General features: G+C 44.6%; 1 pseudogene; it reads right to left on the bottom strand.

Annotated features, from left to right (window-relative positions):
• Window positions 1–173: 173 nt before the first annotated feature.
• The window catches only part of LOC127053880 (cytochrome P450 2H2-like), a 53361-nt pseudogene continuing 43519 nt past the window's right edge, over window positions 174–10015 (bottom strand).

Here is a 10015-nt window from a genome sequence, read left to right as displayed (position 1 = left end):
GGTAAACTAGGTTAATCATTGTCCAGCAAAAGAGACCTGATATCAAACTAGGAATGATCTTCCTTGAACCTTTATTTGTATATCATGTGTGTTTGCCCCTCCAGCCTTTGTTCCCTGTGTATTTGTCCAGAGAGGATGAGAGTTAATCATTGATGGGGGCAAATTCTTCATATTCAGCTGCAGTGCATTTCCTGTGATGGGAAAAGCAACAGGGCCAGGTGGCAGCTTCCCACTTCCAGACATCTTTTTCCATGCTGAAAGGAAAAGAAGGCAAGAGATGCACACTGCCAGGAAAATAGTTGTTGCTCCCAAAGGCTCAATTACAGAATGTAGCAATTATTCTGGGTTCTAGCAGGGAGTTTACTGGTATTTCAGATTCCACACTTTATATATTGTATGGTGGAACTGAGCACGAGAGCCAACAGCCTCTCTCAGTTCCATTTGGTAAACTAGATTAGTCACGATCCAGCAAAAGAGACCTTACATCAAACTAGGAATGATCTCCCTTGAAACTTTATTTGTATATCATGTGTTTACCCCTCCAGCCTTTGTTCCCCGTGTATTTGTCCAGAGACGATAAAAGTTAATCATAAAGTGAATCTCTCTAAAGCTGTCCCGACTTCCATGTACTTCTCCAGTTTTGATAAATATTGCATGGAGGCAGGCTGTTAGCTGAAATGTTATATACTTATATTGACAAAAAATTTAGTAAACACATAGTTAAGGTTGTCCCAAAGTATATTGTTGTAGGCTATGTAGCATGTATATTTTAGATGTTGAAACATGTGGAAAGATACCAACTTGTCTGGCAAGTAAAGAGAACAGCCAGGTGAAAAGCTGAGCTAACAACCTGACCAGGTGACCACCCACATCAGAAAAAAACGGAGTTATCAAACTAATCATAGTGTTAGGCAAGAAAGTGGTTACAAATATATAATGAATAGCTTTGTATCTATGTATGTAAGGGAAGCACCTGGAAATGGGATGCACTTGCATTTAACTCTCTGCTATGCCCTATTTCAAGGACTGGTCACTAACTGAAGCAGCAAATAAATGACATACTTTCTTCAGCTCAAGAGTCGGTCTATGAACCTGTGCGGGCTGGATAGTGGGGAAAAGAACCAGTGACCAATTGTGTCCTTCTAGAACACTGAGTTCAGCGAAACTTAGACTTCTCAAAAACCAGGCACTGAAGGGTTAAGGTATTTTAAATGCAAACTTGTGAAAACCAGGTAATTTAGGGTTAAGGTATTGTGAAAGCTGGCTGACCCCCCTTAATAGATTACAAGTGGCCAGTAGGTGGGAGGGGTGAGTACTGCTCATGGACACAGTAGCCTGAACTTTTTCACTATCTCTTTTCCTCTGCCTCAAAGCAGGAAGATCCTGCTCCAAAGCAGTCAGTACTAGCCAGTTAAGGGGAACATGAGATTTTACACTTACCAATCAAGTATTAACACGCAAGGGTCTTTGTCTGAATGTGTATAAAAGGTTTGTGAAATTTGTCTTTTGTACCAAGGTACAGGCTCTCCTTTTTCTGCAGAATAAAGCATTTTTCCTTATCCCTGTCAGGCTGTTAATTGGCTCTCAGCTAGGCAGACCCGATATTCCGGTAACGGTTTCTGGCGACTCCGCCAGGACTCTCCTAGCTCGGACATTGGACTCCGGACGGCTGCGGCGAACTAGGAGCGGCACCACTGGGGTGCTTAACCCCTCTTCCTCACTTCTCCACAGCCCCTGGGGTTCATGATCCGATAAGGTGAGCCCTAATAGGATAAGGAAATACTATCTGGTTCTGGTTAGAGGTGGGCCTCTTATCTGGTTATCTGGTTCCAGTTCTGTTCTGTTTAACCGGTTACTGTTTTTCTGCTCTGTATACATTTGGGCATTAGGAGTGTGGGCGGTACTGAACCTCTCGTTTGTAATTCCTCGGAGTGGAAGCCATGCGTGCGAGGAAGCTCTGAGGTTGAATTGAGATCCTTCTGTCCCGTCCCCTGTAGCGGTCAGTGTAATAGAAGTAGAAAAACCTGGATTAGACTGTAATTCCCTCTGTTCTCTATGTAATTCTCTTTTCTGTTTGAGTGTCAGCAGACAGATTGGTGGGTCTCTGGGTAAACCCTCTAAAGGGGTTTGGATTATATGTTAAGTAAATGACCTTTACCTGGTGTTCAGAAAGGAATGTCAAGAGGAAATTGAATAGTTAAACGCCAATGGACTATGCATTTTTGCCCAGGTGGCAAGCCTCACGAGGGAGGACTCGGGTAGTCTTGTGAGTAAGAATGTTTAAGGAAAGAGACCAGGAAGGGTGGGGGCTAGTTGAGAAGCCCATCCTCTTAGCTAAACTGGTAGTGGAACAAGTTGGTGCCCATGGGAGGGACGGTTCAGCGAGAAAAGCAGGATCGGGCCCAGGAGGGCACGCAACAGACAGAGAGATTGGAAAACAGGTTGGAAATTCTGAGGGTATAGTGGAAGGAAGGAGTAAGTAAGTGTAACCATGGGGATTTCAAATACCCAGGGCAATATCTTGAAATGGTGATTTGAGTTGATAAAGGTGGCTGTTGGGAGACAAGCAAGTGATTTAAGGAAGAGTGAGAAGTTAACTCTGTAGTTGCTGGAGGGAACAGCAGTTGAACTTTGTAAAATGCTAAAAAGGAAAGTTCTTGGTGTCTTTGAAATGTTTGTAAATAAATTCAGGCGAAGAAATTATTAAATTGCAATCATTTGGCTATGCACAATTTAGTTGAATTAGCTAAAGAAATATATACAGTGCTATGTAATTGAAATTTTATTAGGCTCTAAGGGGCACTATAAGTAGTGATGTTTTCCTTCAGTGTTTGAAAGCAGGAGTTAAAAGTAAAAAGCAATCAAAATTCTGGTAAAGTTAATGGTGTCCCTTTTAAGGTAAGAATCTTTAAGCTGTGGATAGCTTTGGATCCAAAAGCAAGCCAGAAAGCATCTGTATTAATGCGAATAATCTAACTGATAAGGTAGAAGCCACTGAAGCCTGGGCTGCCTATGAAACTAATACAAGAAAATACAGGGTAAGTCCTCTGTTTTGCCTGAAATCAACAAGGGCATTTGTATATTTAAGTAATGATTGGCTGTCCAGAAGGGGGTAGACCTCTGTTTTTTTGTCTTTCAGATAATCAGAGAAAACTGATGCCAGTTGAACAGCATTCAACATATCATGCATTTACTGGCACAATAGAAATTATGTTTTGTGTTCTATGTTCTGTCTTGTGGTGTTTGTCTCGTTGCCGGAATTGTTGTGTTTAGTGTTTTCATGGGATGGTCTGGTTTGAAATCAGGCAGAGGGGTTGGATTGGAATGCAGATACTTGTTTTATTCAACTTGGAATACAAAGTGTTTGGATAAATCAGGAAAATATGATATACTAAAGTCTAACACATTTGCTTAAGTAAAAAAAAAAAGAAACTTCATTGGCCAAATCTTTTAATTAAAAATTGTCATTAAAATTTGCATACCAACAGTTTTTGGGAGCAAGGACATGAAAGGTTAACCCACTCCCCATATTGTACATGGGATCCTTCTGGCTACCTCAGATTTCTAGCCAGAGGGTTGGGGATGGTGGGAAGCCTTTGGACTAAAGGTTGTACTGAATGAACTCCTCAAAGTGGTTGTGCTTGTCCTGGCTTGTTGCTCCAAAGCTCTGTAACAAAGTTATTTTAGTAGAAGGGTATATGTGGCATACATTAAATAATAAGAGTAACGTACTGTATAATGGCAATGTTTATGTGTTCGTTGTTGGGAAAAGGTGTATGAGTGAAGAGTGAAAGTTTCCTTTGTAGGTTAAAAGAAGCCAAAAAGGGAGAAGGAAAAAAGAACAGAATGAGTTAACTGGAAAGAAAAAAATAATAGCTAGCAGACTGAAGATAAGACACTGGCTCCATTCAAGGACACTGCTCACAGCTAAGACTTGGCTAATAACCAAGAAAAGGGGGGGGCTTGAATGTGCCCAAGCAGCTATGAGATCTGCAAAACACTGTCAGGCACTAATGAAATGTGTTAGGTTTCTTTTCTCACAGGTAAAGAAGCGCTACCCAAAGACCCTAGCAGCCCTGCTACTCCTTGGAATCAAGAGACTGGATCAATGTAAAGGTCCACCAACGAAAGACTGCTCTGGCTCCAAGCTGGAAAGTCCTGCTAACTACCAACACTGCTGTGAGGTGCCAAAGACTGACTGCTTGGACTCATGATTCTCACTGCAAAAAGACCCCTCCACATAAGGAGAATTCTCCTACTGATGATTAGCCTATTTCTCTTCTAGCTCCACTGTGCCTTCTGGACAGCAGGGAAAAAGTACAAGATGAAGTGCTAGTAACCTCTCCCTTGTCCATTGACAGATCTACTGTGCCTTTAAATTTTTCTAGAAGAATCAAAACCATTGCAGGGTAATGTGCTGGTAACCTCTTCCCTGTAGGATGCTGAACCACGACTGTTTTGGGGAAGAAGAAGAAACACTCACTCCACTAAAATTGCCAAAGTCCAGGGATTCCTGACTAGAAAGGACATTAAAAACTGACCCTGGTGAAGAAACAAAGAATTATACATTGGCAGAAAAAAAAATTGTGGGACCCATGCTTGGGATTGTGATATTAATTGGATTTTGGGGTTTGTTCTACAGGTTGCACCCTGTGTTCTGGATAAATCCTTCAGTATGTTTTGCTCTCCCTAACTGGATTTAAAATGACAGGTACCACAGGCACCTTGTTGCCCCTGCCATCTCCCCTGTTACTCTGTAATACAGCCCCTCCTAGGCTATTAATGTCAATGCCTCTTGAAAGTACCTGAGATTAGTTAAAGGTATACAACCAACAGATGTAATATAGTACTACACCAAAGAGATATGTATTAGGATATCAATGGACTGTGATTAATACAACACTAGGGGCTGCCATTAGATTAGCACAACAGAGGGCCTGGGTTATTTTCTCTGGAAGAAGAGGGACCTGACCGGATCCCTATGGAATGGGGACAATAGTGCAGCAGCCATTTGGAATATTATTAAAAGCCAAGGACATGATAAGAAATGGGGCCAACTAGAAAAGGCCACTAGCCTTATTTCTGGAGCTCCGCTAACCCAAGTACAGGCTAGAGTTGGTAAGTTACATGTTATTTCCACCCTTAGTGCTATGACCCAGAAGTTACTAACAGAGATGGTATTGAATATCACTGAGGCTGGGAAGGCATTGCAGTGGGATCTAGTATGTTTAGGAATTCAGGATTTCCTGAATGACCAGCTGATGGCCATTCGGAGTGATCTTGAGCACCAGACTTGGCCCACTGCTCTTACAGACACATCAGGAGTACCATCTGATCTGTGGTCATGGAGACATATTTGAACACTTTCTGAGTGGAAGTGTGGACATTCACAGTGCTTCTTCCAAGCATTTGGACCAGTTAGGGAGGTGTGCGCTTCCACATACCGAATCCTGACGGATCCATGGAGAGGATGCATGTGGGACTGGATTATTCACCGAGACATCTGGGAAATTAGACCACCTGGTATACCTAACTGATTTATAGTCAGTGCCCCAATCCCTTAGTTGTCAGACAAACAGGATTCCATTCTTTTGTCTGTGCAATCATTTCTGAGTTGGGGGTAGCTGAACTAGAGAGAGCAGTTGTAAATAGTTCTGCAGGGCTTAAGAAAGCAGCTAATGCATTAATAGACGCTTTTCAAAAGTTACAAAAAGAGATTGATGAAGTAGCAAAAGTGGCTTTGCAAAATAGACGTGTGCTAGATGCTGTAAATGCTGAAATAGAGGGAGCTTGTGCTTGCATCGGGAAAAAATGCTGTTTTTATGTTAATCATTCTGGCTTAATTGAACAGGATTTATAGGCTATTAAGAACACTGCTGTTATTTTTCATGCTGTATCTCTTGATCACACCTTTAATTTTAAGGACCTTCTCCCAGACCTTGGGTCATGGTCTATTGGCTATTTCCATACAATAGTTAAATGGATTATTTTCTGTCTGTTCTTCCCATGTATTGTTTGAATAGTAATACAATATGCAAAATGTCTGTATAATGCTGTAACCGAAGGTTATCCTGTCCATAAGACAACTCAGTACCTGTCTCTTCAGCTTGATCATAAATTACGTAATGGGCCTCGCAATCTGGGCTTGCCAGGCCGGAAGCAGGGATTGTGAAAGCTGGCTGATCCCCCTTAATAGATTACAAGCGGTCAGTAGGTGGGAGGGGTGAGTACTGCTCATGGACACAGTAGCCTGAACTTTTCCACTATCTCTTTTCCTCTGCCTCAAAGCAGGAAGATCCTGCTCCAAAGCAGTCAGTACTAGCCAGATAAGGGGAACATGAGATTTTACACTTACCAATCAAGTATTAACACGCAAGGGTCTTTGTCTGAATGTGTATAAAAGGTTTGTGAAATTTGTGTAAGACAGAGTCTTTTGTACCAAGGTACAGGCTCTCCTTTTTCTGCAGAATAAAGCATTTTTCCTTATCCCTGTCAGACTGTTAATTGGCTCTCAGCTAGGCAGACCCGATATTTCGGTAACAGTATCACCCGCACAATGGTAGCTGCCTCCCTGGAGCTGGGAATCATCTGTATTCACTCCAGTTGCATTCGCTGAGGTGTATGGAATGGTGGAAGAGTTAGTTGGAGCAGCTGACCAGAGCAGTGATTGTGGTATGAAGTGAATGGAGGGGGGGCGTGCAAGCCCCACATGGGTGCGATCAAAGCAAAGCAGTGCATGTGTACCTTGAGAGTGGCAGTATGCCTCATGTTAGCACTGCCTTGTGTAGACTGTGGCCGTGTCTCCGCTACAAAGTTTTACCAGTGTGAGTTACATTGGTGTACAGCTGTGAGAGTTGGTACGTTGATTATGCATGTGCGTACTTGGCTTCCTGTGTCAGAACCATGCGTACTAGCCAAGAGTGCTTGTGCCAATGCACAGGGTAATGAGCTATAGGTTGGTCTCCAACTAAGCAATCTGCCACTGTTCAGTGCACTGTTCTTTGGGTAATTTTGGCAATGTGTGGTGGGGCATAAACAAGTCATATACAGGTGACTGGGCACAAGGCAACAACGTCCCATAATGCTGTGATCTCCATCCCTTAATATCATCTCTATCCCTATAATTTTCATGCCTAGTTTCAATTTCCCACAAACTTGTGTGGGACTGGTTGCTGTCTACCATCTCTGACAGAAGCATGGAGCCTGCACAGCTCTGCATGATTGTCATGTATGTTGCATGCACAGGACACACAATCCTCCAGTATTTGAAGAGCTGCGTGAAGTACTACGGGGAACTTGATGATTTTCTGTGAGTCAGTTTGTGGTGAGACATAGGGAGAACTAATTCACGGTGATTGTTGGTGTTCATTGAGCAACTGCAGATGGTGGCGCACCACTTTTGGGCCCAAGCAGCGAACACTAGCTGGTGGGATTGCATGGCAATGCTGGTTTGGGATGACAAGCAGTGGCTGCAGAGCTTTCAGGTGTGCAAGGCCACATTCCTGGATCTGTGTGCAGAGCTCACCCCAGCAATCCAACACAGGGACACCAAACTGAGAGCCATAGACAATGGAGGAGCAAGTGGTAAGCAGACTGGAAACTTGCAACACTGAATTGCTACCAGTCAGTGGGAAGTCATTATGAAATGGGAAAATACACTGTGGGGGCAGTTGTCATGCAAGAGTGCAGGACCATTAATTGTGTCCTGCTATGCAGGACTGTGACTCTCAGCAATGTACAGGACATAGTGAATGGCGTTGCACTCTTGGGTTCCTGAAGTACAGTCAGGGCCGCCCAGAGGATTCAGGGGGCCTGGGTCAAAGCAATTTCAGGGGCCCCTTCCTTAAAAATAAGTTGCAATACTATAGTATCATGTATTTGGAAATGTCAAAATTAACCAGTGAAATACATTCAAAAATTATTTTTTACTAATTTGAAAATACACAAAATACATTATTTAAAAACATTAGATGCTTTAATGGTATGTATACATTTGCAATTACATAATGGGCTGTCACTGGGTGATGGTGATGGTTGGTGCCAATGGGCTGTTGCTGCCTGGGGGTGGTGCTGCTGTTGCCGAAGGCTGGGTGGGGAGCTGGGCTCTGGGTTGGGGGGTGCCTGGTTCACAGGGGCTGGGTTCAGAGCTGAGGGTCAGGGCTGCAGGGGGATGGGGTCAGGGGGTATCTGGCTCAAAGGGGCTGGACTCAGAGCTGGGGGTCAGGGCTGTGAGGGGATGGGGTTGGGGGTTGTCCGGTTCAGAGGGGCTGGGCTCGGAACTGGGGGTCAGGGCTGGGGGAGGCGGAGGTCAGGGAGGTGTCCGGCTCAGAGGGGCTTACCATGCTGCTTACTCCCGCCTCCCCCCTCTCACGGAGCCTCAGCGTGCCACATCCAGAAGCAGCCCTGGACAGAGCTGCAGTGGTCTGCCTCCATGGGACCTGAGCTCGTAGACCCACCCTTACCATGCGGCTTCAAGTCGGAGGAGCTCAGGCCCCGCCCCCTTACCACGTGGCTCTGAGCAGGAGGAGTTCAGGCCCTGCCCCCTTACCACGTGGCTCTGAGCGGAAGGCACTCAGGCCCTGCCTGAGCCAGGCTGCTTTAGCTCTGTCCAGGGCTGCTCCTGGACGTAGTGCACTGAGGAACCGGGGATGGGGGAAGGCAGAGGCAAGCCTCGGACATTCTCGTGGGGGCCTGGGGAAAATTGCCCCATTTGCGCCCCCGGGCGGCCGTAGCTATAGTGGAGTAATAGACAGCATGCATATCCCTATTTTGGCCCCAGAGCACCTTGCCACAGAGTACATCAACAGAAAGGGCTACTTTTCCATTATCATGCAAGTGCTGATGGATCACTGGGGATACTTCATTGACATCTGAGTTGGCTAGTCAGGGAAGATGAGTAACACTTCCATCTTTAAGAACACAGGACTATTCAGAAAGCTACAAGCAGGGACATTCTGTCCTGACCAGCTGATAACCATTGACGATTTTGAAATTGCAGTAATGATCCTGGAGGATCCAGTCTACGTCTTACTCCCCCGGTCATGAAGACATACACTGGCCACCGTGAGAGCCTCAACAACAAGCTCAGCAGCTGCAGAATGACAGTTGAATGTGTGTTTGGTGGATTGAAAGGGCGCTGGTGTTGTTTACTTATCAGATTGGATCTCAGCGCAAAAAATATCACAAAGGTTATAGCTGCCTGTTGCGTCCTGCACAACACCTCTGAAGCAAAGGGGGAGAACTTGCCTCGGGGTGGAGGTGGAGGAGCTGTTTGCTGAGTTCAAACAGCCGGACACAGGAGCTATCAGACAAGCTCAATGCAGAGTTACACGACTTAAGGAGGCTTTGAAAGGGCACTTTAACAGCAAACCAGAGTAAACTGCTGTGGTGCAGCACAACCTGACACTGCAGTCTGGGAGCCTGTTAGTCTGCAGTCTGGGAGCCTCCACCTCATCCTCAGTCCCACTTCTTTTTTCCTTGTTTTCTAATTATTATTATGGCCAAAAAACCCTTTTACTATTGGTTTTAATTCCCTTTGCAAGGTAGAACTCTGCTTAACTTTTGGCAGTTCTCACTTTATCCCTACAATTTCTGGCAGCTTTCCTTGCTGATCCAGCCTATCTTCCATTCCTTGTAGGCTTTCTGCTTTCTCTTAATCACTTGTTTGAGATGCTTCCTCATCCAGCTTCGTCTGGAGCCCTTCCCAGCAATTTTTTCGCCCCTTCCTTGGGATGCAGCCTTCAGATAGTTTCTGTAACGTTGTCTTCTCCACATTCAAATCCTTGAGTTCTTCAGTCCAGTCCACTTCCCTAACTAATTCTCTTAAGTTTTTAAAGTCAGCACTTTTGAAATCCAGGGCCCCAGTTGCAGATCAATTTTTGTTTTCCCATTCATTTAGTTTAAACTGAATTAACTTATGATCACTAGAACCAAGATTGTCCCCTACAAACAGTTGTTCCATGAGGTCCTCACTACCGCCCAAACCCAAATCTAAATCGGCATCATGTCTTGTTGG

This window comes from Gopherus flavomarginatus, chromosome 6 (genome assembly GCF_025201925.1).
Source record: "Gopherus flavomarginatus isolate rGopFla2 chromosome 6, rGopFla2.mat.asm, whole genome shotgun sequence".
In the NCBI taxonomy this organism is placed as follows: Eukaryota; Metazoa; Chordata; order Testudines; family Testudinidae; genus Gopherus; species Gopherus flavomarginatus.
This window is presented reverse-complemented; position numbering and strand designations above follow the sequence as displayed.